This window comes from Haemorhous mexicanus, chromosome 6 (assembly GCF_027477595.1).
Source record: "Haemorhous mexicanus isolate bHaeMex1 chromosome 6, bHaeMex1.pri, whole genome shotgun sequence".
NCBI lineage: Eukaryota > Metazoa > Chordata > Aves > Passeriformes > Fringillidae > Haemorhous > Haemorhous mexicanus.
Window position 1 is genome coordinate 19,420,294 of NC_082346.1, and position 25,709 is coordinate 19,446,002.

Here is a 25,709-nt window from a genome sequence, read left to right on the forward strand (position 1 = left end):
CTGTGCACTCACACATCCTTCCAAACCAGGGCTAAATCAGTTTTTCATATGACATGAGCTCAATAAGGCCCACATTGGTGTCCTCACTGAAGATCCTAGGACACTTCTGAGAAGAATAAATTCTGATGCAATGTTGAAGACATGCACATCCAAAATAGGAACTGTATCAGGCTCCAATACATCAGTACATGATGTGGAAGGCAGTCAGCAGGTCATGGAGAGGTACTTATTCACTGTATTAAACTTCTAACTCTAATGACCATAGAGCTGTGCAAACAGAAACCAGTAAGTGTTTGAGAGGCCTTGCTAAAAGCTGTACAATTGCTCGAACAGACAAAAGAAGGTGTGAGCCTTGAACGTGAGAATAAAATAAGTATATTGTGGTTTACCTTAATATCAGAACAGTCACATGGCTGCCTTTCAAGGAATAATACCAGAAATTAATCTTGCAGTACATTCATGTGGTAAGATTGAAATCTTTAGAAATTGCCCAGCAAAGATATTTTAGGATCAAATATCCTTTTAAGTCCAGCAGTATTTTTCAAGACACTCACAAAGTTAATATTTGATCTTATGTTTCTAGTGATATTAGTACTATAAGTGGTGTAATTATAATGTTAACCAATAAAAGACAGAACCAACACAAACCCCAACAAAACAACTAATCAAATAAGTCTTCCTTTCCAATACCTGCTATTCTTGCTTCTCTTAAGAAAAAACTTTGAATATGGGAAGAAAAGGGGTTGTGATATGATGTTACTACTGAGATTCTAGAGTATTAGAAATGCTTTCAATAGTTCCTATTATACTGTAATAAATATTGTGAATGTATTGAAACATAATAATGATATTAAAAATTGCTCTTTAACTCACCTGTTGTTAACATTCCATGCATCACATGGGAATAGGCTGCTATTTTAAAAACATCATGAGCTAGCTTGAGAACTAAAGTTTTCTCTGCATTTCCATTTTTTTTTTAAATCAGTTTGGTCAAAAACTTTCCTGTTGTTCTTCCTCAGCATTAACAGTCACACTGCAATCACTGGACCAACAGAATTACATATTTTCAGTATTTGGAGGTCACTAGGTATATATAGTACATGCCAATTTGAAATATTCAGGTTCTGGTGACAGCTGTAGGCTAATATTCCTAGTTTAGTTATATTTGTTGAAAACCAGACAGAAAGAAGCAAAGCTGTTAACCATATTATTTAAAGTTATTACATAGCCTACCTACTTGAAAGAAAATACAGACCTGCTACTGCTACCTTCAGTCAATATGCTGATCCTTTCCCTGCAGCCCTCATTTTTTAATACAATTTTTGGACTTGGATGACCTAAGAAATAGCCATGCTGTCCATGTGGTCATTTCCTTCCTTGTTTGTCACTGGATGGAAGTCCAAGGAAAACTTCTATTGCTGTGTCAGCAGTGACCACCAGTTCCCAGTGAGATGCATTTCTAATGTTAGCAAAGTGACCGCTTGTAATGATCACAGACAAAATGTTCACACAGACATAGGAAAAAAAAGCCACTTGGCAATTGCACAAGATCTTTTTTTATCTTACTAGAAAGGCTGTTATGTATTGACCTGAAAAACTCCCTTTCTATTAATTGTAATCTAACACCCCAGCAATACATGTCCTTAGGCAATAAGTTCAGCACCTCTGCGCAGCTTCATCCTTGAGATCTGCTGCAATTCTTCTAAGTCAAAATCCCAAATCAAGGGAATGATAACAGACTTTTAAAATATTATTATGAATCATTGGCAGGGTAAAGTTGTAGCTTTTATTTAAACAACCTTGAAAACCTAATTGTTTTTCAATTGAAACGGTCCGAGATGGCAGAACATGAAGTGGTGTCAGCCTGCAATTTCCACATGGAAGGTGCTTTGCCTTCTACATCTCTGAAACAAATGAGGAATGGAAGGTATTTGTTGAAGAAGGGATTAAAAGAGTGTGTTTCATTGGTGGATTCAGTTTGCTCCTGTGTCACAGGAGGCTGAAGTGGATGCTGGGAGGGAGATGTCACGTTACAGACAAGATACAGCAGTTAATCATTGTCACTGTGAGTCAAGGTACTGTCTGGAAACAAGGAGAGTTTGGAACAGATGCACCCACCAGGTGTACAAAGCACATGGCACAGAGCTGGCTGCAGGCACCTTTTTCTGGGGAGTTTCACTCCTTCTTTCTTCAGGATGGGTTTTTGCACCATTCCCTTGTACTACAAGGCAATTGATCCTACAGGGATGAGGAAGCTCACTGGGTGATTTTCCAGGTAAAAGCACTCTTTGTATAGGTCAATGAAATCCACTGCCCAGAAACATACAAAGAGCTGGTGTGGGAGGAAAACTTGCATCTTTCACAGGCAAAGCCAAAACCTTTCACTGCTATCTTGTTTCCCTGCTGCTCTGAATGAGAGCCTTAGGCTTGATGGGAAAACTGGGCATCAGCACTGCACCTCACTGCTCAGCACTGCCACCCCTGCCTTGCTGCAGAATCCACTAGAAAATGGAGACAGCTGAAAGCCATAGGGCCTTTCTGGAGATTCAGCTGCACCATGGGCATTTTAGCTTCTCTCCCTCTGAGGTCTTTTCCTACCACAGGTTGTGGTGCTCCATTTCACTTATGTACTGGGCTTGGGAACAGAAGGAGGAACAGAAAAGCAGAATACTGGACAAATGTACATTTAACTGAATGTAAAACCTCACTGTTTCCAACTGTCTACTGTATTGAACAAACTCTTTTTTTTTCCTTATTGCTTCAGGGTTTTATGTTGCAGTTAAGGTCATCCATACTATGGATCTCTCTGCCTGTTTATCCACTATTCCCAGACAATATAGGTAGCTGGTGGATGATTTCTGTGGAATCTGGCAGGTATGTGGTCTCAAAGGCCCTAAATTCTTGCAAACCCCATGAAGTAAAAGAAAAACTGTTGCTATTAAAAGAAAGGGTAATATTGATCTATAAGCTCAACCCTTGCTATTTAGCAGAGAAGCCAGGTCTTGTTTCACAGCTTGTTGGTCTTTTCCTCATAACATTGCTTTTTTTACTGAATTTTACATTTATGTATTTCACGTGGGTTTGATTGGTTGGTTTTACTTCATGTTTGCTTTGCCTGTACATTGTCAGTCACATGCTTTTACCTGAACCAAAAATGTAGCATGGTTACAATGTGTTATACATGTGGTGTGTTCATGGTGTTTATAAAGGTGTTTGTAAGGGGGGGGCCACTCACAATAGAATGTAGTACCTCTATCCTGCTGTAATCATGATCACACTGTGGACTGTACTAGTGCAGGAAAGACAAACCATGCCACAGGAGAATATGGCCCACTAGTTTTCTTAACTGAAGTGATGGATATTTCTCCACATGAATAGACCCACAAGCCAGATTTTAAATAAACTGATTATTTATAAAAAGGGAAAATTATTTTGCATACTTATGAATAATGAATTTCCACTTCTGTAGATACTGCAGTAAAGTTCACTTGGGCAGTCACCATCTGTGTATCTTTACTCTTTACTGAACAACCCCTGAGCTGGGCACTTGATTTTTATCTGTATTGTATCTTTTCTATTTACTTTCTATGGGGTGAACATATTTCACATAATCCAAGAAAATCCTGAGCCCACCACCATCAGTCGATTCATCCTGAATCCCTGCACCATCAGTGAAGTCTGCGTTTCAGATTCTGTGTGATGAAGTCATATATGCATTATAGGCTTCTGGATATTTGCCAAAAATTCTTTGTACTGAAGTGATTTAATATGGAGCTTTACAAATTACTCTGTGCAGTTGGAAATCAGATGATCATGTTCAGACCTGGTCATCCATTGAGCTCAAAGTACAGATGGGAAATACAGCTTCTCCCTTGCTTCTCTGGCCGTGCATGACATTTAAAGTTTGCCATGCATAGAGACTATTTTCCCTTTGGCACAGTGTTTACCCCCTTGACTCCCTAGTACCAAGAGACACTGTACCCATGCATGGAGGAACAAAACCATGAGGCCAAAGGTGCCTTAAAAAAGGCAGGGGGTGAATGTGTAGATCTTTATCTTTAGTAACCATAACAAAGCTCACTACATTGTGTTGCGTCTTTTCGCAGTTAACACTATTGAATGAAAAGAGCATGACGTAAAGGAGCACCTCCCGAAAGACCTGCAACAATGCTCCTGGTTTATGGATATGCTAATATTTCTAGAACGTAATTAATTGGACAAAGGGAAAGAGGTGGACTTCATTTTATGCCCTGTTTGATATCTGCAGTGTTTGTACCAGATGCCTGTGCTTCCTTTCGCAATGCCTGGTCAGAAACAGGCTTTCTCAGGGCATTATTCACACAAATGATTCATGGCACTGTACTGCAAGCAAAGTTGGATGAACTTTATCATAGAAGTGGTTTCAGTCCTCATGGAAAAGAGGTTCTGTACAGTGTAGTACTGCCAGACCCTCTCAAAGATTTTACAATAATTATACTATACATTAGATTCTTGTCCTGTTTCTATATAACCCAAAAAATTGGAATGAGCTGAAACAGAAATAATTTATATGGAAATACCTAGCCTTTTCTGATTATTTCTATTTCTTTTTTAATGATTAACCATATACAGTAAAATATTATTTTAACAATAGGTAGATCAGACTTCCTCAGTGTTTGTGGACATACTCATATCTCTTCATATTTTTAACTAATTGAATAAAATCTTTATCATACTTTTGAGATTATCTCCAAAGGGGCTTAAACTGCTGCTTCCTCAAGCAGCAATTTCTCCAGGACAGCACCTTCTCTGACCATGTTTCAAACTGCTGGATTTCATTTAGGATTTGAGAAACATTGATCAAAATTGACTGAGAGAAAAGAGAAACCCCTCTAACACAGATACTGCAGCATTCATTAACTTTAAAAAACCCCTTGTGTTTGAATCCCTTTCCATCTTCCTGATGCACAGCTAGCTGGTCAATCTGTGTGTAAATGTAGACAGAGCATCTCTTGGCTCCTTCTGGTTTGGTAACATATTAAAGGCACTGATCAACAATTAGCTGTATGGCCAACAAATGAGCCAGGTACAAACTGCTCCCTGAAATCAATGCACAGTAACTGGTTTGGAAGAAGGTGCTGTTCAAGGAGCTAAAGGTGTGAGAAACTGGGATATATAAATGTGTCAGCCTTGGGCCAAACACAAGCAGGCACCTGAAAATTCATTGTGAAAACAGATCAGTGTGGTTGCAGACAAGGCTACATCCAGCTGCTTTTATCTGAGAAATAAAAACAAACAAACAAAACCCCCTAAACAATAAAGGGTCTTCCAAACTGAGGTAGATAGATAGATAGATAGATAGATAGATAGATAGATAGATAGATAGACAGACAGATAGATAGACAGATAGATAGATAGACAGACAGAGTCATTACAAGAGCAGTTTGCTGAGGTGAAGTAGAAACTGGTTGTTGTAAGAAGTTCTCAAACCAATAAAAGATTGCCCTTGTGGATGTAAATCTAATGGGATGTCCCCATAAAGCACTCAGAGGTGTACTGCACACGTTTCAAAACCTGTTGAGCCACTCCAGTGCAGTCACGTAAAGCTCATTTACGGTATCTCATCCGTGATTAGATTATGATTTGTCAATGTTTCCATGAATCTTGTTGTCTAGGTAAAAATAGTCAACCAGCAACAAGGCCTCAGCAAATATTCACAGAGATTATATGGAAGTGTGTGTTGGTCAAAATGAATGCCAGTAATAGAGATTAGGAAAAGGTCTTGAGGAGGTAGTTTTGACTATAGTGCTCTCTTTTCTTCCGGGGTCTCTAAGGTTTAATTACTTAATATAGTGGGGTAATACCTGTTATCTTCAAGATTATCTCTACATTCCTAGGTATACTTTTACTATGCCAGTGGTACTTAAAAAATTTGGAACATTACTGCAAGCTCTTAAGAGTAATTTGCCACATAGATGGTTGTTTTTTTCTAGTAAAGCAGGAGCTAAAAATACAAGGAGTTTTGACTTTTTAACTATCAAAAATCAGACAAGCAAGACAGAAATGACCACTGGCTCACATCCACTGGAAAGTCAGCAATGTTTGTACAAATTCACGTCCTTTCTCATTTGGTCCAATGGAAAATACAGCAAAATCTTAGTTGTGGTGGTCAGCTCAATAAAAATGTCAATAAAATCAGTGGAAACATTGCACCTCACTATGTTTTAAATCTGAGCCACTGTGATTACTTTAAACCCACAAGGGTTTTGAAGGGATTCTGCTGGTACAGAGACTTGAGAGCAAAACTTGAATTTAGCAAAGATTTCTGATGTTTTTCTTCAGTTTCCAATGCCAGTGATCCAGTGAGTGAAACATCTCTGCTTCCTGTACTTCCTTTAGCTGGATACAGACTTGTAGCACAATCTTGGCTATTTTGCATGTGAATGGCACCTTTCAGAAACCCTTAATGTCTGATATAAACAATTCAGTAGGTGATTCATTCACCTTTTATCCCAGCATCAGGCCATTGTGTCCCATCCGTCATACATAAAACAAGATGATGGCCCTTTTCTGAAAGAACAATTGTATGGATAAAAATTGACCATCTGAGGTAAATTCGAAGGAGAAGATCCACTAATCCTATGGTGGTCTGATTACATGTGGAGGAAATTTCATGGCTAGAAACCTTGCTTTAAATTTTCATCTAAATAGAGTGCAACAGTTATCCTCTCCTGCAGTGTTTCTCTGTGCTCTGCTTTGCCTATTAATTGAATTACCTCTCCACACTGGATTCCTAAAACAGCTTGTGAAGTCACAGCACATGAAAGACCTTGAATGAATGTGAGATAGTGTTATTACTGAGGAGGTCTGTGCTGGAAATGCAGAGAATTATGCAGTAGAGAATTATTTCAGTTGTTTTCTTTCTCTTTCTGGTTCATTTTTACCCCAGCTAACATCACAAATTAGCAAGATTAAGGGAAGTAGAAAACCAGCATTTTTTTCCTGTCTATGACAACAGTATAGGTTATTACCTGGGAAAAGTTTTCTGGAGGAAGGCAGCACCTTGCTGCTTTGCCTAAAGCTAAATCACTGAAAATAGTGGGGTGACTCACTGAAAGCATTCAGTGAAGAATCTGTGTACGTGTGCCCTTACAGTTTTGAATAGTTCTGCTATGTCAGTAAAGCTGCAGCTGTAGTCGAAGTTACATTGTCCTTAATGTTGGCCTTGGGCCCCTATCTGCCTTTCATCTCAACCCTGAGCTTTTTCACTTGACCCCACACAGCAGTGCAACCTGACTGTGGTGGGAGATCTGGTCACCTCTGGGTCCCAGACTGACCCATCTGCTGCTGCTGCCAGTGTCTATGTTGTTGGACTCAGCACACGTGCACGACCTAACACAAAGCTGTGAGACAGGATTTGCACAATTCCTTGTTCCTGGCTCCTGACCTCTCAGCATAACATCTCTCACATTCTATATGGAGTAGAGAGATGTCTGGAGGAGAACCAAGTGTTTGCAAAGTTGTTCCTCACAGCAATGGATATGAGATGTCAAGGAGAGGCCCCTTTGGCATCGCCTGGCCTTTGGCAGGAGTCTTTTGTGCTGATTTAAAAAATGCATGGATGTGCATTTCAGTGCAGGATAGATAGAGGATACAGAACACAGGATACAGGAGCGGATGTAAAGGTGGGAGGGAGGCTGGTAAAAAGCAATACAAACCATCTCTGAACATCAGCAGAGACAACTTCTAAGATATCTTCATTCTTTGACGATTGCAAAAAGGCTGGACGTTGAAGTCAGCTTCTAATGTACTTCTGAAGTGGGACTGAACAGTTCAGGCACACAGATTGTTTGGAGTCCTGTGTTCATAAATCAGTGTATGCATCTTTAAAGAACACAGTAAAAAGACACAGCTCTAGAACAAATCAGGTCTTTTCAAACATGAGGCAGAGGAAGCAGCATCCTGTTGTCAGCGATGCAAAATGAGTGAATGTTGAGCAGCAGCTCCTGGAGTTGATGGAAATGTGGCCTGCTGGAAGCCATGTTGCCAAGAAAGCTGTGGAAGTATATGGAAAATTTATAACTGTAAACAAAACTGATGAAGGTAGTGGAAAGACTCCTTGGGAAGGCTTTGAAAGAAGACAACAAACAGTTTCTATCATGATTTCCCTTCTTGGTTTTTTTTCTGAAAAGGTAAGTGAGCAGGCAGGGACACCTATAGACCTTGCCTGTCTTTTCCACTACTCTTTGCTTTTAACTCCCAGCCTCCCTGAATTCCTATTGTTCTAGTCTCATACCAGGCCTGCACAGTGTTACCTTACGCCCTGCATTTCGAAGAGAATTAGCCAGCCTATCCAACACTTACTCATGTAATTTCTAATCCAAAGTTACAAGTGATATCGCTAAAAGTTAAAATTTACATTTGGGTAATGCCTTTCATCCCAAAAGATTCCTAAGAGAATTCACCAGTACATGTGTGCTAGTAACATCATCATTCCAACAGCAAAATGAGGCCAGGGCAGCACATTAGATAATTTCTCATTCCTTTGGCAGAAATATGCAGAGATCCAAACTGCATGTCTCAAAAACCTCTGAGGAATTTCCATCTATCTAAAATTTCATAGCAGGGGAGATATCTCAGCCAAAGTGGTATTTAGAGGGAAGTAAAAGCTTAAAGGACGTATTGATGACTGATGTCCTCATCAAGATTAAGCATCTGTATTTAGTCAGGGTAACTGCTGCAAATAAGTTTTGTGCTTTATCAGCTTGACCGCAAAGGTTAATTAACCTTCTTTCTGGATTTGATACCTTTCCAAGAACCTGTAGGAAATGATTTGTAGAGGCTGGCCAGTTTGCTACAGGTAAAGCTACTATGCATTAAAAAAAGACAAGCACAGTGAACTTATCTGAAATCTGTCTAGAAAACAGGGAATAGGTTCCACTTGCATAAAATTTTCTCATGTCAGAGACTATATGCTTAAAGTCAGGCTTGGCATCACTATTTCATGACAAGTCTCAGAGTCCTCTAGTGCCAGTCTTAAAGCAAACATAGCTGATCTTGAGAGATCACACGAAAATCCCAACTTTCCATTCATTGCAGTGATAGCAGGATAAAGCTCTAAAGTCAGTCTGGAACTGTCAATAAAATAAAGTGTGCTATGTAGGCAGAAGACCTCATGGAAATGTTGGAGCAGATGTCTGCTTGTCACTACTGCTGCATAAGGGAGATGGCGTAAATTGTAGACATCTTTGTGCCCTACTGTATTTTATTTCCTGAAAACACTTACCTTGCCTCTTGAATGGATGTCCCGTTAAAGGCACAAATGTGAAATACTGCTTTCCGAGAGAAAACTCACCTGGAGGTCATAAATCAAGAAGACATAAAAACCCCTGCCTAGACAGAGCCTATTTCTTTAAAGATGTCTTGTAATGAGGAGCAGAGAAAGGGTACAGAAAAGAATGGGATGTAGGCTTTTCTGTGTACGTCAACTTTGCTGAATCACACCCATATATCACCCCAATTCCAATTCAAATCTTTTCTTCGTATACAAAGAAATGTCGTATCACCCTCTGAATCTTTGGCTAAATAAGTTCTCTTCTTTTAACTTATTTTAATTAACTCCTTCATAATCCTTGCTCCTTTTGAGTAACGGAGGCTCAAGAAAAAATAAGTCATATGCTAAAATATGTGTATCTTATAGGAAAGAAAGGAAGATTGAGCAGAGCAGACAAGTCAAACACTGGTGAAAAAACATTAAGCCATCTGTATTAATATTCACTTACATATGTGTACAAGTGCATTTATGCACAAACTTGGTTTTCTCTTCATACAAACAGAGATTTTGCACAAGGAACTGTCTCAATCTCTTACTATACAGAAAAACTATGAACATTTTAGTACGAGAAGGGATTATATACATTTATGAAGTTAGAAGATACTCAAAATCACATTCTAAATTGTCACTTCCCTTCAGTAATTTTTGTCCAGAGAGGAGCAGCAAGACAAGGCATTTGTGATTTCATGCACAGTGAGCAAACATCTACATGAGGTAAACCAATCTTTTTTTCTTTCTGGACAATGACTGAAAATCAGGAATTTTGCTGGGTGTCTTCACATGAACGGCATTGGAAGCACTTGAAAGCACTTGGGGATTCGTTTGCGGGATTTTTTTGGTTGTTGTTTGTTTGTTTCTGCCTTAACCTACATTTTTATTTCTGACTTCTGACTCTGGGTAGTTTTTGTCTGTTTATTTTGTTCATGGACCTGTCAGTGCAATAAGCCAAATGAAACTAAAAGCTTCCACTTCCAAAGTTACTGAAACCCAGATCTGATTTATTTTATGACTTGAGCTCTTCCTTGTCTTGTTGCAGCCAGCAGCTGGAGAGTTAGCTCTCTGATGAGACACTGCAGGAAAACATTCAGTGTTTTATATATATCCCCTCTGGTTTCCATGGAAATCCATATGATCCCCATAGCTACCAAGTCTAGTTCTCTTTAGTGTGTGCAGGATAGACCTACAGGTTAACCCACACAAGCTCTATCTATTCAATTGTATGCATGCTAGGGAGATTTAAACAAATCAAGACTCAACACAAATATTAAATTAAAACATTTGTACTTTTTGGATGTTATGTTCAAAGACTATGTCCACATAATTTGCGGCTCTAAGCTGATATTTTTACCTCACTGAAGCACTTTTAATTGTTATAATTAATGCAAACATCATAATGCAATTATAACTAATGCAAGTTAGAGCCTCTTTGAGTGGCTTTAACACATATTAATTTTTGGTTATGTTTTATGTTATGGGGAAATATTTATATAAAATATAAGAACTATATTTAATACTAAGAGTGAGATATATGTATGTTTGTATGCTTGCATTTCAGGGCATTTAAATAAATTGAAGGTAAAATACTATTACAGTGTGACATGGAAATTGAAAACTAAGAAAACAAATTAATTTTTGCCCTTTTACCATAGCAAAGAACTATTTTTAAATCTGCCTGGATGTTGGATATCTGGTTTAGTTTTTCTGTTGAAGTCCCAGCAGCAAACTTGTCAGCTGCGTGGCTTATAAAGTTTCATTGTTCAGAAGGTGCTGACAAAAGACAAATTGCTGAAGAGGGACTCTGTCCATTTGTCAAGGAAAACTGAAGGATGAAGATACAAGTCTTCTTTACCAGAAACCATATGGATAATATTCTGCATGGACAGCTGTGTTAGTGATTTGATTTTATGGCAAGCAAACAGTACTTACTTTAATGGGATTTATTAAGATTTATTTAACACAGCTTACCTTCTGCTTCCCTGCAAGTGTCAATATTACTAAAGCCTAATATTGTACAAACTTTATTGGTCTTTTAACTGGCACTTCTGTGATCTTTGGTATTCACATAACCTGATAAGGCACCATTGAGGCACATAACTTACTGTAAACACTTTATCTTTTTTCTCTTGTAATCTTGCTATGTTTGAGGTAGATTCTGAAAGTTTTTTATTAGTTTCATATAAATTTGCTATTTGCTGTTTGCTGTAATAAAAAACATCTGTGTTTTCATGTTGGAAACTCAAGGAAAACCTTCTTGTGCAGTTACCATGTTTCTGGGAGCCCCAGTGGGAATGCACAGGCATTTGGTAATTTCCTAAATGTGCTATTTTTTGTACATGATCAAGGTCATAATATTTTTTAGCAGATATTTAAAATCAAGTTATGGCTTATATTTTGTTTGTCCTATTTTCCCTCCGTGCAAAGAGCGTGCACACACACACACACACAGAGGCAGAGTGGCCTTACCTCTCAGGCAAACTACACTGCCCTTGAGCCAAATCAACCTCCCCTCCATGTCTTTGAAGTAAATCTGCAAATTACAATATCATCCTGAAATTTAACCTGTTCAGATTTTGTTCAATTCTATGCACTCCCTAACATCAGTAGGATTCAAACTTTTAACCCATTCATTTTAATGCATTCATTAACCCATTCACACATTTATTTCATCCATTCTTTCATCCATAACCCATTGACTTCACATGGCCTTAGGGTAACAGCTGTTACAGCAGATCTTAGGGTACCTTTTCTCTTGTACTGCTACCTTGTATGAACTTCAATAGAAAATAGGATGGTGCTTGTTAGATAAAGAGAGATACTTTGGGTACAGTTTTCAGCTGCTCTGTAATCAGGATTTTGCTGTTTTACCTTCTCTGTCTTTGTGGACTTGCTAGTTCTGCTCCATAGTGGTGCTGTGACAGCTCCAGCACAAACTGAGACTGATTTGAAGAGGCACCTTAGCCTTTAGGTTAATGTTTTACACAAATATTTGGGGAAATAATTTGAAATTAAATGGACATTATTATCATGAGGAATGAGCAACTCAGTTTTCCTTAGCTAGCTCCTCTATCCCTGTGAAGCCATTGATATAAGCGGCTTTCAAAGTTTGAAATTGCTTCCATGACAACTCTTCTATGGCTGTAAACTAGATTGTTTTGAATCTGGGGAAGAGAACCTGTAAACATAAAATTTATGACTCCTGGCCATTCCAGTGGTGTAACATTTTGTCAGGAGCCTGTTTATATCAGATTTTTAAGCATCCTGACAAAATAAAAATATGATTTATGGTGCTTTAACCCTGAGACCTGTCACGTAAGTAGCCACCATGAAGCAAACAAAATGTTGTGCATTTTAACTACTTAGGCTTTGGGGAAGGGTTCCCTCAGGGAAAATGCAGGATCCTCAAGCTACAATAGATCACGTTTCCTTCACTCCTGTTTTTCTGCAACACGTGTCTGATGGATTTTGATATAACAGTTGACCATTGTCCCTATTCTTACTCATCTCTAATCACGCTGAATCTGCTTCATCCAGTCAAAGCAGACAGTTTAGCACAAACTTGAGCAAATTTGTCTTACAGAGGTGTCAGTGTCTCAACAAGGGAAATTTTCTTTCTGAGGACAACTATGCAAACATACATCCATTGTTCATTACTGTGGAAATATTATCTGATGATTCCCTTTTATTTATCTATGACTTCATCTCCCCTGAAAGTAAAGTGATATATTTACTAGTGTGCATTTAATTTTGCATAACAATTTGGGGAACATATCAAACTATACAAGCATTTCCTTAAGTTCTTGCTAATCAGGATGTTTTTAAGCTAAGAAACAAAGTCAAGGAAAGAAGTGCTCTTCTGAATCATTGGCTTAAAAAATCAACAAAATCCTAACATGTAAAGATGGTGGGTTATAATACTTTTTAGAAGTCCAACAATTTAGTAGTACCCTATACTATTACTTCCCAAAGTTGATAGGAAAATCTGATCCATAAAGAATGGTTTCATTTTCCTGGATCTCATAATACTTAGAGGATAAAAAAAAGTAGGATAAAAATCCAGTAGCTGAATTTAGTGGATGAATCATATTTTAAAATAGGAGTAGCCTTCATCAAGGGAGACTTCATAGAGTAGCATAAATACAATATGAACATAATGTCCTGGCAACAGCAAGAAAGTGACCTAGGAAGTATAAGCTTAAGGTGATGGATGGGATGCAGAGAGAGATGGAAAGGAAATTCACAATTCAAAGTTCTTCATGGGATGAAGAACAAGGAGGCTGAATGAACTGATGATAACCCCTGACATGTTGTAAAAATAAATATTCTTTATAATTAATTTTAGTCATGCTACAGGAAGCATTTATGTGTTTACAAGCACTTTCACTGTTCCCCAGTTATGGATATTAAGTGCAGACATGGAGGAATTTGGCCTTTATCATACTGAGTAATGTGTGGCTCTCTGTTGCTGAGTTATTCTTGCAGTTCTGCTGAAGAAGGTCCTTTGATTTCTTATAGCCCCTGAACAGGGCTTCTCTCCTTGCACCCTGCATCACATGTAACTGCAACATTATTCTGGAGTCAGCTGATACACAAAATCACCAGAGGCAGTGAAGATGACAGATATGATCCTAGTCCAGATCTAGTCAGTGATGATCTTCTCCTTGATTTCCCTGCCCTTGATATTTGAAGCTTTGTATGAATGAGTTGCTTCACTCAGGATGCTGAAAACCACCCCCACATACCAAAATATGGTCTCTCCTCCTGGAAGCTCACATCTGCTGGTTCGAGCCATCTTCCATGAAATAGCACTGATCACAAGAGCACACATGACAAGGGTGATGCTAGGACTGGGCAGTTTTGCAGGGCTAGGAGTTGGAAACAATTACTGTCTTCAGAAATCAAAATAATATTTAACTTGACATTTGATGGTAGCACAACTGAACTCTACTTCCCCAAGTTTATGGGAAGTTTCCTTGATCATGAAGTTACTACCAGTTTTATGCTGTTGTTCCAATCATCCCTGAGAATCTGTAATCTTCAAGCAGACCAGTCACAGGATTTGTTGTGTATGATGGAATGAAATTGCAGGTTAGACTGTGACCTTTGTGGACAAGAGGGTTTACAAAGCATTCAGGTCCTCCAAGGAGCACACTGAAGGACTTGCAAAGTATCTGGACAATAAATTGCAGGATAAAGACTGGTCAAATCTGGGGCATATTCCTGATGAGATCTCTCTCCATAACAGACCACCAACAGATATTTGATGAACCCATCAAATATCTGTTGGTGGTAGGGAGGCAGGGAAACACTTTGTGCTCAAAGGCTGGAGTCCTGATAAGTATCTTTAAATGAGTATTCAAGGCAAATTCTATTTTAATGGATGTCAGGAGATTACCTGCCAATAAAATATGAGGGTCCTAAATACATTCAGTTTGATGTGGTTACCTATGTGAAATACTTAATTCAGGACCCAAGGGGAGAAAGATGCAAGGAGATCTGTGTCTCCAATTGGCTGAATGCCTTGGTGGGGTATTGACTTGGTGGGGAACTAAGGACTTTAACTCACTAATGCACTTAAATAGAGAGTATAAACCCAAAGTGACATTTGGGGCATTCGGAGTGTGACCTCATCTATACAGACTAAAACTTTATTAAAGAGGATCCTAGGAACCAAAATCTAATTTGATGACCCCCTGCCTCTCCATCACACAGTATAGTGCTATGCCAAGCAAACCTCTGCCCCAGCTCTTCTTCTTAGGCACCTACCTCATGTAAAATTAGGAGCAAATGGAACAAGAATCTACCTATTATTGTACATCTGGCTCCACAAAACTTGTGACCAATGTTGGTATTTAGTCAACCTATGAAACACAAGGTAGGCCAAGGAGCAGGTTGCATTTGCTCAATAAATAAAGTTAAAGCAGTGTTTCTATGGAACTGAATTACCACGTACCTTCATGAAGAATGCATACACTTAGAAATAATCTTAGGTACATTTGGGAAAAAGCAGTCATCCAGGGAAAGACAAGGCAGGGTGTGGGAGAGAAAAGAGACAGAAAATGAGATCTACTGATCCACAGGTATGTGAAGACATTGTCATTCATTGTTTCCTACGGGGAAATCTGTATAACACTTTTACTGGTGGTATTCTGTCTGGACTCTTTTCTTCTAGAGGGAGAGTTCTTCTCACAGATAGCTCTGCAGAGCAGCTAACATTGTACTGACCAGCTGGGTAACTTTGTCAGAAGAAGGATTTAACAGGTTAATACAGTGAATAACCACTCTTAGTGATTCACTGTTAAGATTGCTTTTTCTATGTATAACTCTAGGTGCTTTGGTTACTCTTCCTAACACTCACCCCTTTCAGCTTTGGTCAGTCACAGCCTACTGTCCTCCAGAGTTTGCAGAGCAGGAGGATTCAGGCTAACAGGTATTCATTCCTCCATCCATCCATCCATCCATCCATCCATCCATCCATCCATCCATCCATCCATCCATCCATCCATCCAGCACACTTCTCTCTTCCCATTGCTATAGTTGCAGTATAAGGTATTAAACACTACGTGTTAAGTCTTCCCTGAACGGTACATCAGGAGGAATACTAAGTAACCTGGAAAGTTTCAGTTTACTTGGAATTGTTTGGAGTAAATTGCTAAGAATTTTTTTTTTGCTAAAGGTGTGACCAGGTTCTACCAATCCCAGCTGCCTATAGCAGGAAAGGTTCTGACTTTCTTTTCTGTGTACGAACCATTAATCCAGAAAACAATGCCTCGATTCTTAACATCTCTCCCTCCTCTCAAGTTGCCTGTTGCCATTTACTCTTCATTAACTCTTCCAGCTCTACAAATGCTGTAATCCTGGGGCTATAACATTTCTGCTGTGAGCATGGGCTGTGAGCCCACGTGTAGTTCCTGCATTTGCATCACAAGCACATGATATAGGAAAGAATGAGTAGAGGAATGAAGATAAGTAGTGGGAGAGGCATTTCAAAAGGAGTTTAGGTTCTGCAATGCAAAGCCACATCCTCCTATTTTCTCTTCTAGAGAAGTTGTGAAATAGGGAAATGTCCCACATGGAAAATCAGAATGCAGAATTAGAACACCTTAAAGCTTGGTTAGGTTTAGTTCCAGCATCTGGCTTGAAAAACACCTGAAGTCCTTCTGGTTTGCTTGAGAGAACAGGCTCTGGCCTTAGGCATAAGGAACAGTTTCTGTGCATATAGGGCCTCTGTTTATTTAGTAACTGAAGAGGGTGTGCAGTGAAAGCTATTCTAATTATTCTCCCTTTGAACTTCATGAGTTTTAAATCTTCTCCTTCGCTTTCCTAGAGATAAATCCCAGATAATTTGAAAAAACAGTATCTATCTCATTCCAGCATCCTTAATTTTTGCAAAGATGAAAGTAACCCAAAAAGGAATAGCCATTAGAGAACTGTAATCTGGGGGGAGTGGGGGAGGGAGGGGGGTGGATATGTCTTACATCATGTAAGGGTAACAACCATGCATGAAGTTTGTTAGGAAGGGCACTGGACCCTAACGAGCCTTTCACTTACAGTGTAGTTCTGAACATCCTTGCATGGCTTTTATTACACTAAAGATGAGCAGGTACCAACCAGGGCAGGGTCTTAATTCAAGAAGCAAATTTTAGCATCTGTTTCAATTCAGCCCTAAATTCCACTAACATCATGTGAAGTCTCATTCAACAGAGAACTACAAAAGTGATGTTTTAAGCTTTTTCTTTTCTCCATTTATATTTCAGTGACTCTGCTGGTTTTGCTCTGGTTTTCCTCTGAAAGGAATGTTACAGAAAATGGCAGCTCTGTTTATCAGCTGTGCTGATGCTGTTCTTGGCAATGAATGCAGGGAGACTGGAAAATGATTTTGTTGATGGAATTTCCTCAATACCTTTGGCATTAGACACAATGGAGTGAACACGACTTTGACGTAAAAAATTCATTGGGATATTTGTTTAAGACCAACCCTCCATGACTCGAACAAACCTCAATCAAGAGGGGATGGGCTAGAAGCTCAGTAGTTATGTTTTTAAAGGAAAAATGTTGGGTTTTTTCCTGAAATTTACTTGGCTTTAGGATCTATAAAGGCAATACATTGACAAAGGGGTGTTTAATTATTAGGTCAGACATGGTCCATCAAACACTCAATATTTTTTATATGGTAACAGTAAAAATGTAATCAACTTCCTGGTACTCTGTGTTTTGAAGTCACAGAACTGTGTGCTGTGACTCTTTAAGAAATAGAGAAATTCTTCTGTAAATTCAACATGAGGGGTTTTTTTGGATTTAAATCTCTCTCTACCTCCTCCTCTTACCTCCTGCTGCTTGCACTAAGTAGGTAAGGAGTGGCAGCTGTAACTCTCATTTCAAAAGGGACCAGCAGAAAAAAACTATCAGCAGCTGGTCTAAGGTCTGATTAAACAAGGACTAAAATTTAATTATAACCAATTTTTACTTCCTTTCCTTTTCCTGAAAATGACTAGAGTTTGGAGCAGTAGAATTTTCTAAAAGCAGAACAAAAGTCCCCAGATATGTGTGGGAGGTCTTATAATACTGAATGTCTGAGGATAGCAAGAGGAGTGAGAGAAAGTAAATTCCGTCCATTTAGAAGCCTCAATCAAGACCAAATAAAATTTATTTGCAGGGCAATGTGACAATGATTAAAAGATCAGCTGCAGTGAAGATCCTGTACTTGCTGCAGTGAAGAGGCACAGCCTTTAGTTCCCCAGGAAGCTGGACTTTGATGACATCCCAGAAGGAATGGCCAGACCTGTGCAGGTCACACAAGGCACAAGGGATCCCATCACAACCTTTCCATTCTTCCTACTCCGGCCTCCTCACATTGCCTGATCCACACCTCTCTATGGAAGAAGACACCTGTTTAGACAGAAGAAATTCTTCAAGTTTCCACAAGTCCCACAAGATGTGAGCCAGTGTACAGCCAGCAGGTTCCTGCCTTAGCTGCAGCTGTTCCACAGCAATTTCTATCTGCTGGCACCTGGGCTGGGGAACATACAAAGTACCAAGTACAAAACAGGTGGGGGATGAATCTCCATGCATGTTGTGAAATTGGTAGCCTGATGTAATTTGGTGAGGGATAGAGATGGCCTACAGGACTCCCAGAACGTCAGCACCCCAGGTGGTGCTTGTACTGCTTACACCTGGAGATGCCAGAAATTAATCCATGGCCTGCAAGAAGGTCCTTGGAAAATATTAACAGTTTGCAGCTGCCCCTTCCTTCCTTTCCTCTCCACTAAACACTCTGGTCTCATGCAAACAAGGCTGCTGGGATGCAGGAATCATTCTTGGAGTGCTCCCAACTGGTCAGGGAAAGGAGATCAGGCTTTTGCAATCATTCAGGGTACACTCTCCTCCCCTTCTTCCCACCATGTAGATTTTTGTGCTATTTAAAGAGGAAATGTGTTGACAAGTCTAAGCAAAAACTGACTGGGATAGCTGTAAATCCAGAGCACCCATTGGGCTGGAGACCTCGCAGAGCAGATGGTGATGCCGGGGGTGTTGATGAAAAAGCAGTGGTGGAGCTCCTTCACTCCTTCTGGGAGAGAGGACATGCCAAGAACATGTAATTGAGGGACAAAGGATAAAGCTAGTGATAATATCTCCATCTGCCTAGGAAGTTTTGAGGTAAAAGTGTAGTGTAGTGCCCAAATGCATCAGGCTGGGCACCACCTAGTTGTCTGACAGGTGCACTCATTGCAAGCACTGGACTGATTTTTTTTTTTTTTTCCCCTTACTTGCAGCAAGTTTAAAAAATTAACCACATGCAGTAGAACGGAAAAAATGCCAACACTTGCTTTAAAAGGCTGTAGGAAATGGAATAAAGGGGGTTTCCCCTTGGCACACGTGTTAGGAGCATTATGTAACCTTGTTTTGTAAGAAGCACACTGATCTCCTGGCACTGAAAAAGACCCGCATATGTTGACTGCAAAAATGAGGAGTCAGGAAAGTATTATACAGGAATGAGTCTTGCCAAAGAAAGCAAAGTGCAAACATCCCACACTTCCCAAATTATCTTTCTTTCCTGCTTAATGCACTGTAAATGAAATTCAGTTGGACTTTGACATTATGGACTGGATTCAATCCCATTTATACTGTGCATAGATAGGAACTGACGATAAAATGATATTGTTTGAACAAATAGCTTACTTCCCTTGCAATAGTTCTTACAATTGTTAACATATTAATAATTATTATAATGTGTGGCATTTATAATAGAGCCTTTCTTCACCAAGAATCCTAATGCTCTTATGAAATAAAAGGATTGTACTGTGTGTACAGTATCTTAACTGAAAATATATCCGACATCACAGCTCTGCCTGTAAGTCTTGCTTTAAAACATAAGGAGATTAACTTTCCTACCAATCTATTGCATTTTCAGTGCCTTTTTACTGTTAAATATGGCTCTGCTTATTCCTCCAGATGCTTTCCACCAAAATGAATATGTGAGAAATCTGCAGCATTAGGCAACCCTCCTAGGGGAACTCTACATTTGTTTTCACTGCTGCAGGCAGTCTGGGTAATTTTGATTCCCCTTGATTTTCAAGATAATAATTTAAAAAACAGTGGTGAAAAAGAGACTCCTTACTGAACTAAATTAGTATTTCAGTTGGTCTGTTCAGCTATTACTGCTGACAATCTGGGTGTGCAGAAAATATGAAGTAAGTCCTCATTGCCCAGTCTTGAGTGAAGCAGGAAGGTGCATGCTGGTTTTTAGCATGTCAAGACACATATGTGAGGTCAACCCCGAGAAAAACACTCTTAAAAGCAGACACTGCTGCCAAGTATTATTAGACTATACATCCTGGAAACTTAGGCCAGATATCTCAATTAAAAAAAAAAAATTAAACAAAAAATCCCTACATCTTCATTTAGATGAACTAATGAAAGTCCTTTTAATTCTTGAATCAATAAACTAGACAGCCTTGCAAGGCTCATATCAATACAAACTTAATGTGAATGACTCCCCTCTGCTGAAGCTTCAAACAGGTGTTTTGGAGGAATTTGTTGGATACTGGGCAGTGAAATGCTTTCCACCATGTATGGCCTAAAGTCATCGTAAATAGAGTGTGTCCCTTCATTGCCTCAGTTTTTCTGAGTGACAGGAATAAGAACACATGATCAGTATTACCCTGAGAATACTGAGAAATTATTAATCTTTTTCTCTCTTAGGATCTCTGACTCTATTATTATCATTATTACTACTACTACTATTATTATTGTATTTACCCAATGTAGATAATAGAAGTAGTCAATATTGGCTGCTCACAGGCCCAGTGTCAAGATTTAATCAATTTCTACTCTTACTGGTGTAGATTTTTTTTCTGATCTAAGAGTTAATTTGTTAGTTGTACCTATTGACCCTTTTAATCATATGTAAAAAACAGAAAACGTGAAAAAGAGGAAGAGTGTCAACCACCCATGCTGAAAAAAATGCCAGAGGAAGAAGTCAAACTGCATTTCTAAAAAAACCCAGAAGTCTGGAAACTGTTTTTCCAGTAAAAATAAAACAAACAAAACCAAACCCTAACCTCATATTGGCCAAGAATGGAAAATGACCATTCCTTAGGTAAATGTTTGAATAGTTAAAAGAATGAGGGAAAGATGGTGACAGCTAAAATGTTTTGTGCATGTGTGATATAACAAGCTTTCTTTACAAGACAGGTGTAATAACAGTGCAAAGTGTAGGAATGCCCTGCCCTGTGAGTCAACAGGCTGACAAAATGGCATTTATTTTCCAGTTTAGAACAAGAAGCAGCAAATGGCTCCAGGAGATGGAACTACAGGGCTAGCATGGGTAAACAAACTGGAAGTATGCATGCTGGAATAGATTCAGGATGCCAGGGTGTTAGCACTTTGAGCTCCCTGAAAAACACCATAAATACAGTATTGACCACAAATGAGGCAGAATTTTAAATGTTGCCCATGCTTGCAAATTACTCACAGACCTACACAGACCCAACAGCAGCAGCAAACATTGTTTCAACCATTATCAGCTCCTGTGGGTTATCAGAAAGGATGTGGGTTTGTGATTGATGCTCTGTAGGGCCAATAGCACACCCCTAGTCTTCCAACCCTTCCTGCCTCTTTTGAACATCTCATTCTGGGACTTACACCCTGTCTGACCCAGTACTTTGCAGATGAAGGCAAATGTGAAAATAAAGCTTCCTGAAGCTATAAAAAGTGTCTTATTCTGGATTGGTTTTGTATACAGACCTCTCACTTCCCAGATAAGAACAGTATCCTAGAAAGCCAAACAATGAGAAGCAGCACAGTTTAAATTCATACACACACCCTTAATACAAATTCACTTCCATAAGAAGATAAGCTTTCTGTAAGTTCACTAATCAACCAGTATAAGTGGAGAAAGCAGAATGGGAGGTGTGGTTTCACAACTTAATTTTCCAGGATTTACATTTAATTTAAGTCAAAAGTAGAACAAAATAATTACTCCCATGCTAGTTTACATCAGAAACATTTCTTTTTTAACTGGCCAATATTTGCTCGTAAGCTCAGTCAAAAAAATAAACTAAGAACCGAGGCATAAAATAGTTGCAAAATGATCATATACTTGAACCACTCTGGACACTGGGTGATGTGCAATACATTTCATATGCTCAGAGCTAAACCCTGCAGCAACTGCTGTAACTCTTGCCGCTGCAGAAACTCGCTCTTGGTGAGTTATCAAAAGAAGCTAAATTCTCTAAAGATTCCACAGAATCTTTAGTAGCATCAGGAGGAAAAAACATAACTGCAGCTAGTTTTAGCCTATTTCTTAGAAATTGTGTTGCACAGGAGCATTTCTGGTTTATGAACAGGAGTTACAATTTAAGAAGGAGGAGATGGGTCCATTGTCTTTGCAACTAAGTTGCTTCTTTAATTCTGGGTCATTTTTGCAGGAAAACAGTCCTTGTCTAGTTGAGCTGGGTTTGTCTCATTACTGCTTTGTTATCAGCTCCAGTGAAGACACTGAAAGCCTTTGGCATCCCTACCTTCTTGCAGTGCTGCCCCTGTGATCTCCCACTGTGTGGGTTCTGCACAACAGGCTGCAGGACTTCTCCAAACCTCTTGTAGATCTGCTGCTCCCAAGGTAGCTCCTATCACTTACACTGACACTGCAAATTTACCAAACCCATACATTTGTTCATCTTTGTTGTGGAATTCAGTAGTATGTGACAAAAAAGACTCAGGGCTGGACATGTATATAGGAAGAATGAAGATTGCAGTGCTTTAAAGCTGTTCAAAAGCACTTGCTCAGTCACAAAACATCTAAGTTTTGTCCAGCAGTGTTTTGTCCTGCTTTCAGAAGTGTAGGGACTTTAAATTGTAGCTGCTTCCTTGTAATTAACCAGGCACAAAAGCTGAACCCAAGGAAATTGTACAGTAAACACTACTGCTTACTGGCACATGGGAAAGAACAATGAGGGCTCAGACTCCCATGCTACAAACTAAGAGCAGCACAATATGCTGTGTTTTGGGGTGATTGCATTGTACTGGCATGTGATTTAGGGAGAAATAGTTGCTTTTGCCAATACAGAAACAAATTTTCTCCTGCCATTATGTTAGGGCCCCTTTTCACCTCTCCTGTGCAGAGTGTTTGCTGAAGTCTGTCTGGCCAGTTAAGCAGGAGGTTGGCTGTGCTGCAGCAGACTTGTGGAAAGCAATTAAATGATTTATTACTTCTATTGAAAATGGGTTTTGGAAAGCAAACATTGTTCAATGCAATATCACCACTAGTGACAGAGAGTAGTTTGCTTCTGTTTTTCCTTTAGGACCTCACGAAACATGGCAGAATACCACTGGAGTAACACTTGGTCACACAGGATATGTAACCCTCAGAAGAAAATGTGACTGAGCTAGGATAAAGGAGTTGCAGTCAACTTTTCAGTAGTATGAACACCAAAGAGAGTTTGAATTTGTGACAGAGAATTTCAAACATGTGATTCATGAAATAGGGACAGTCTTACAAACCTCCACAAATCCCTGCCAGGCACAGCAAAAAAATCCAGGTTACTTGATTTAACTTCAGGCTGTGAGGTTGTCAAATTCATGGTGAAGAAAGAGTCACAGATTCAATAAGGGGACATTCAGCAACATTACTGTAATTATAACAGAGATTATAAAGCTAGTGCTAAAAATCCAGAGTGGGAGCTGAGTAAGGAACACTAGCTCAGGACATGAGCTATGTTAAGTGCTCCGTCTGGCAAAGATCCTGGACATGCCACTACCATCATGATTTATGTCAAATCATGTACTGAAAGCATGAGGACGAAGTTTAATTTGGCTCTTTGGACAGAAATACACCAACGGTCAGGAACATGTTGTTCAAACAGGCAATATGGACTTCAATGTGCACTGAAAGCATCAAGGTGGCCTCTTGACTCATGCCACTAAAACTCATGCATCTGGTTTACACATGAAATTTAGTATGACTCTCCAAGTGGGAGAGTTCTGAGATCACCACATTCCCTTCTGGTATCTAGAAAGAATCATATCAGGTAATCCCTCATTAATTTATTGATCTCTACTTTAAACCAAATAGGTTTTTTGCCTTTGCCATTTCCTAAAAAAAAAATCTTACAGGGCCTTACACATTTTATGGCTTAAAAAATATGTCTTATTTCAGATTAAGGAATATAAAGCAAATAGCTCTGTAAAACCTGCTGATTGTTCCACCCATTCTTGTATTGACTTTCTGGATACAGATGATATGTGCATAAAAATATGCAAATGGACTCTTTACCTTTCATCTGAGAAAGCTGTCAGCATCAGATCTATTTGATTCTCTACAAACATTCCTTTCTACAGGCACATAATAGAAGGACTATTGTTGTAAGTAGGAATTAGGAGCACTGTAATATAAAACACATGAAATAACAGGATTGGTATACAATCAAATGGATGTTGTACTTATAAATCCAACATATATGTAAACATATAGTAAAACATATGTTTTACTATAAACAATAGAATAACTGTCTCTTCCCATCATTTCTTTATTATCTCACAAGAGTTCTGCTGACTTCAGTAAATTTTGTTCTGCTTTATATTGACCTAAGTAAAAGCAGTAACACCTGTAACAACAACACAGGATTATTTCAAAAAGACTTAAAGGGAAACACAATCAGCAGTGCTTGATGAGTAATACTTTCTCACTATATGTATACATTTTAGCATACAAATAGCATACTATCTGTATGCTAAAACTGATGTAAAGTTATTATGCTCAATAACTGATGATGTAAATGTATTGACAGAATATCATAGCAGTGTGAGGGCAATAGACTGGTGCAAGCAGAAAGGGGAAAATGATTACCAAAATACATTTAGTAAATCAGAAATTCTATATGCAGAAATAAAAGACAATTTAACAGTAAGCATACCCATAATGATTATAAACAAAATTCTTGTCATGCTAAATATTTTGATACTTAATTAAATGGAAGACCATCATGTTATCTTCAGAACTGGTTTAAAAAAATAATTTTTTCCTATGTTTCCCTTAAATACAAAAATAATTTCCAGTAAATCAAGAAAATATTAACCTCGGATTGACGTGTGGTCAAACTGTGATGCTTTTTTTTTTTTAAATGTAATTTTTGTGAATGCAGTTTAGTCTAATACTCTATCAAAATATGAGAAAGCAGTTCAGTGCTTTTACATGCAACATAGACTTTTGATTTTTAATTTGTTCTGTTAATAGTTTCATTGTTTTAATTTTGATCTTTAGATATTGTGAAGGAAAGACTAAGACCTACCAGAGCAAATGAACTGGCACTGTAGAAAGTTTCATTTCTGGAATGCCTACTACTGGTATTCTTCAAAGCCAGAGCCCAAGAAATATTTTTAATATAGCAGCATAGCAATCTAAGTTGAAGAGCTTTTAAAAAATCACTTTATGAGTTTTTACACCTCGCCCATTTGTCATATTTAAAAATACTGCAAAAATTTCAGACCAAAGTTATTTTCTGACATAAACTTAGGCTCAAAGAAAACCAGGATTTATGTAAAAAAGATGCCGTGTTTGTAGTAAGCCCTGTAGTAACAGCATCACTGAAGGGGAAAGACTTGCAAAAGTTCTTCATTCTTCCAGTGATGTAATTATGTGCCAAAATTTATAACAGCAGAAATTACTATAACTTGCAGTTATTTTGTTAATATTTTGTGGCACAAAAGCCAGGGGTACGACAAATAGGTCAAGACCAGCTGCAAGTTAAACCAGAAAGTCAGTGTGCCCTGGCAGGTTAGAACCACATGCCCAGAGAAAAGCAGGAGGGTTTTTTGGTAGTGGCAGAAGGTACTGGAGTAGACGTCTAAGCCAAAAAGGGGTGTAGAACAATTCATGTTTTTCACTGGTCTTTGCATTCAT

The 25,709-nt window shown here is 38.7% G+C and overlaps 1 long non-coding RNA gene across 18 annotated transcripts in view; it reads left to right on the forward strand.

Moving 5' to 3' along the window:
• LOC132328850 (uncharacterized) overlaps positions 1-24,274 on the forward strand; it is a 53,192-nt gene extending 28,918 nt beyond the window's left edge. For 6 of the 18 annotated variants that reach the window (XR_009486892.1, XR_009486893.1, XR_009486881.1 and 3 more), the window contains 2 exons: positions 2,765-2,874; positions 9,953-11,652. This is a non-coding gene — a long non-coding RNA (uncharacterized LOC132328850). Of the gene's footprint in view, positions 1-2,764; positions 6,192-9,952; positions 11,653-17,067; positions 17,942-17,966 lie in introns of those variants that run through there. The other 12 variants (XR_009486896.1, XR_009486887.1, XR_009486898.1 and 9 more) reach the window with 9 other exon arrangements.
• Positions 24,275-25,709: the final 1,435 nt, after the last annotated feature.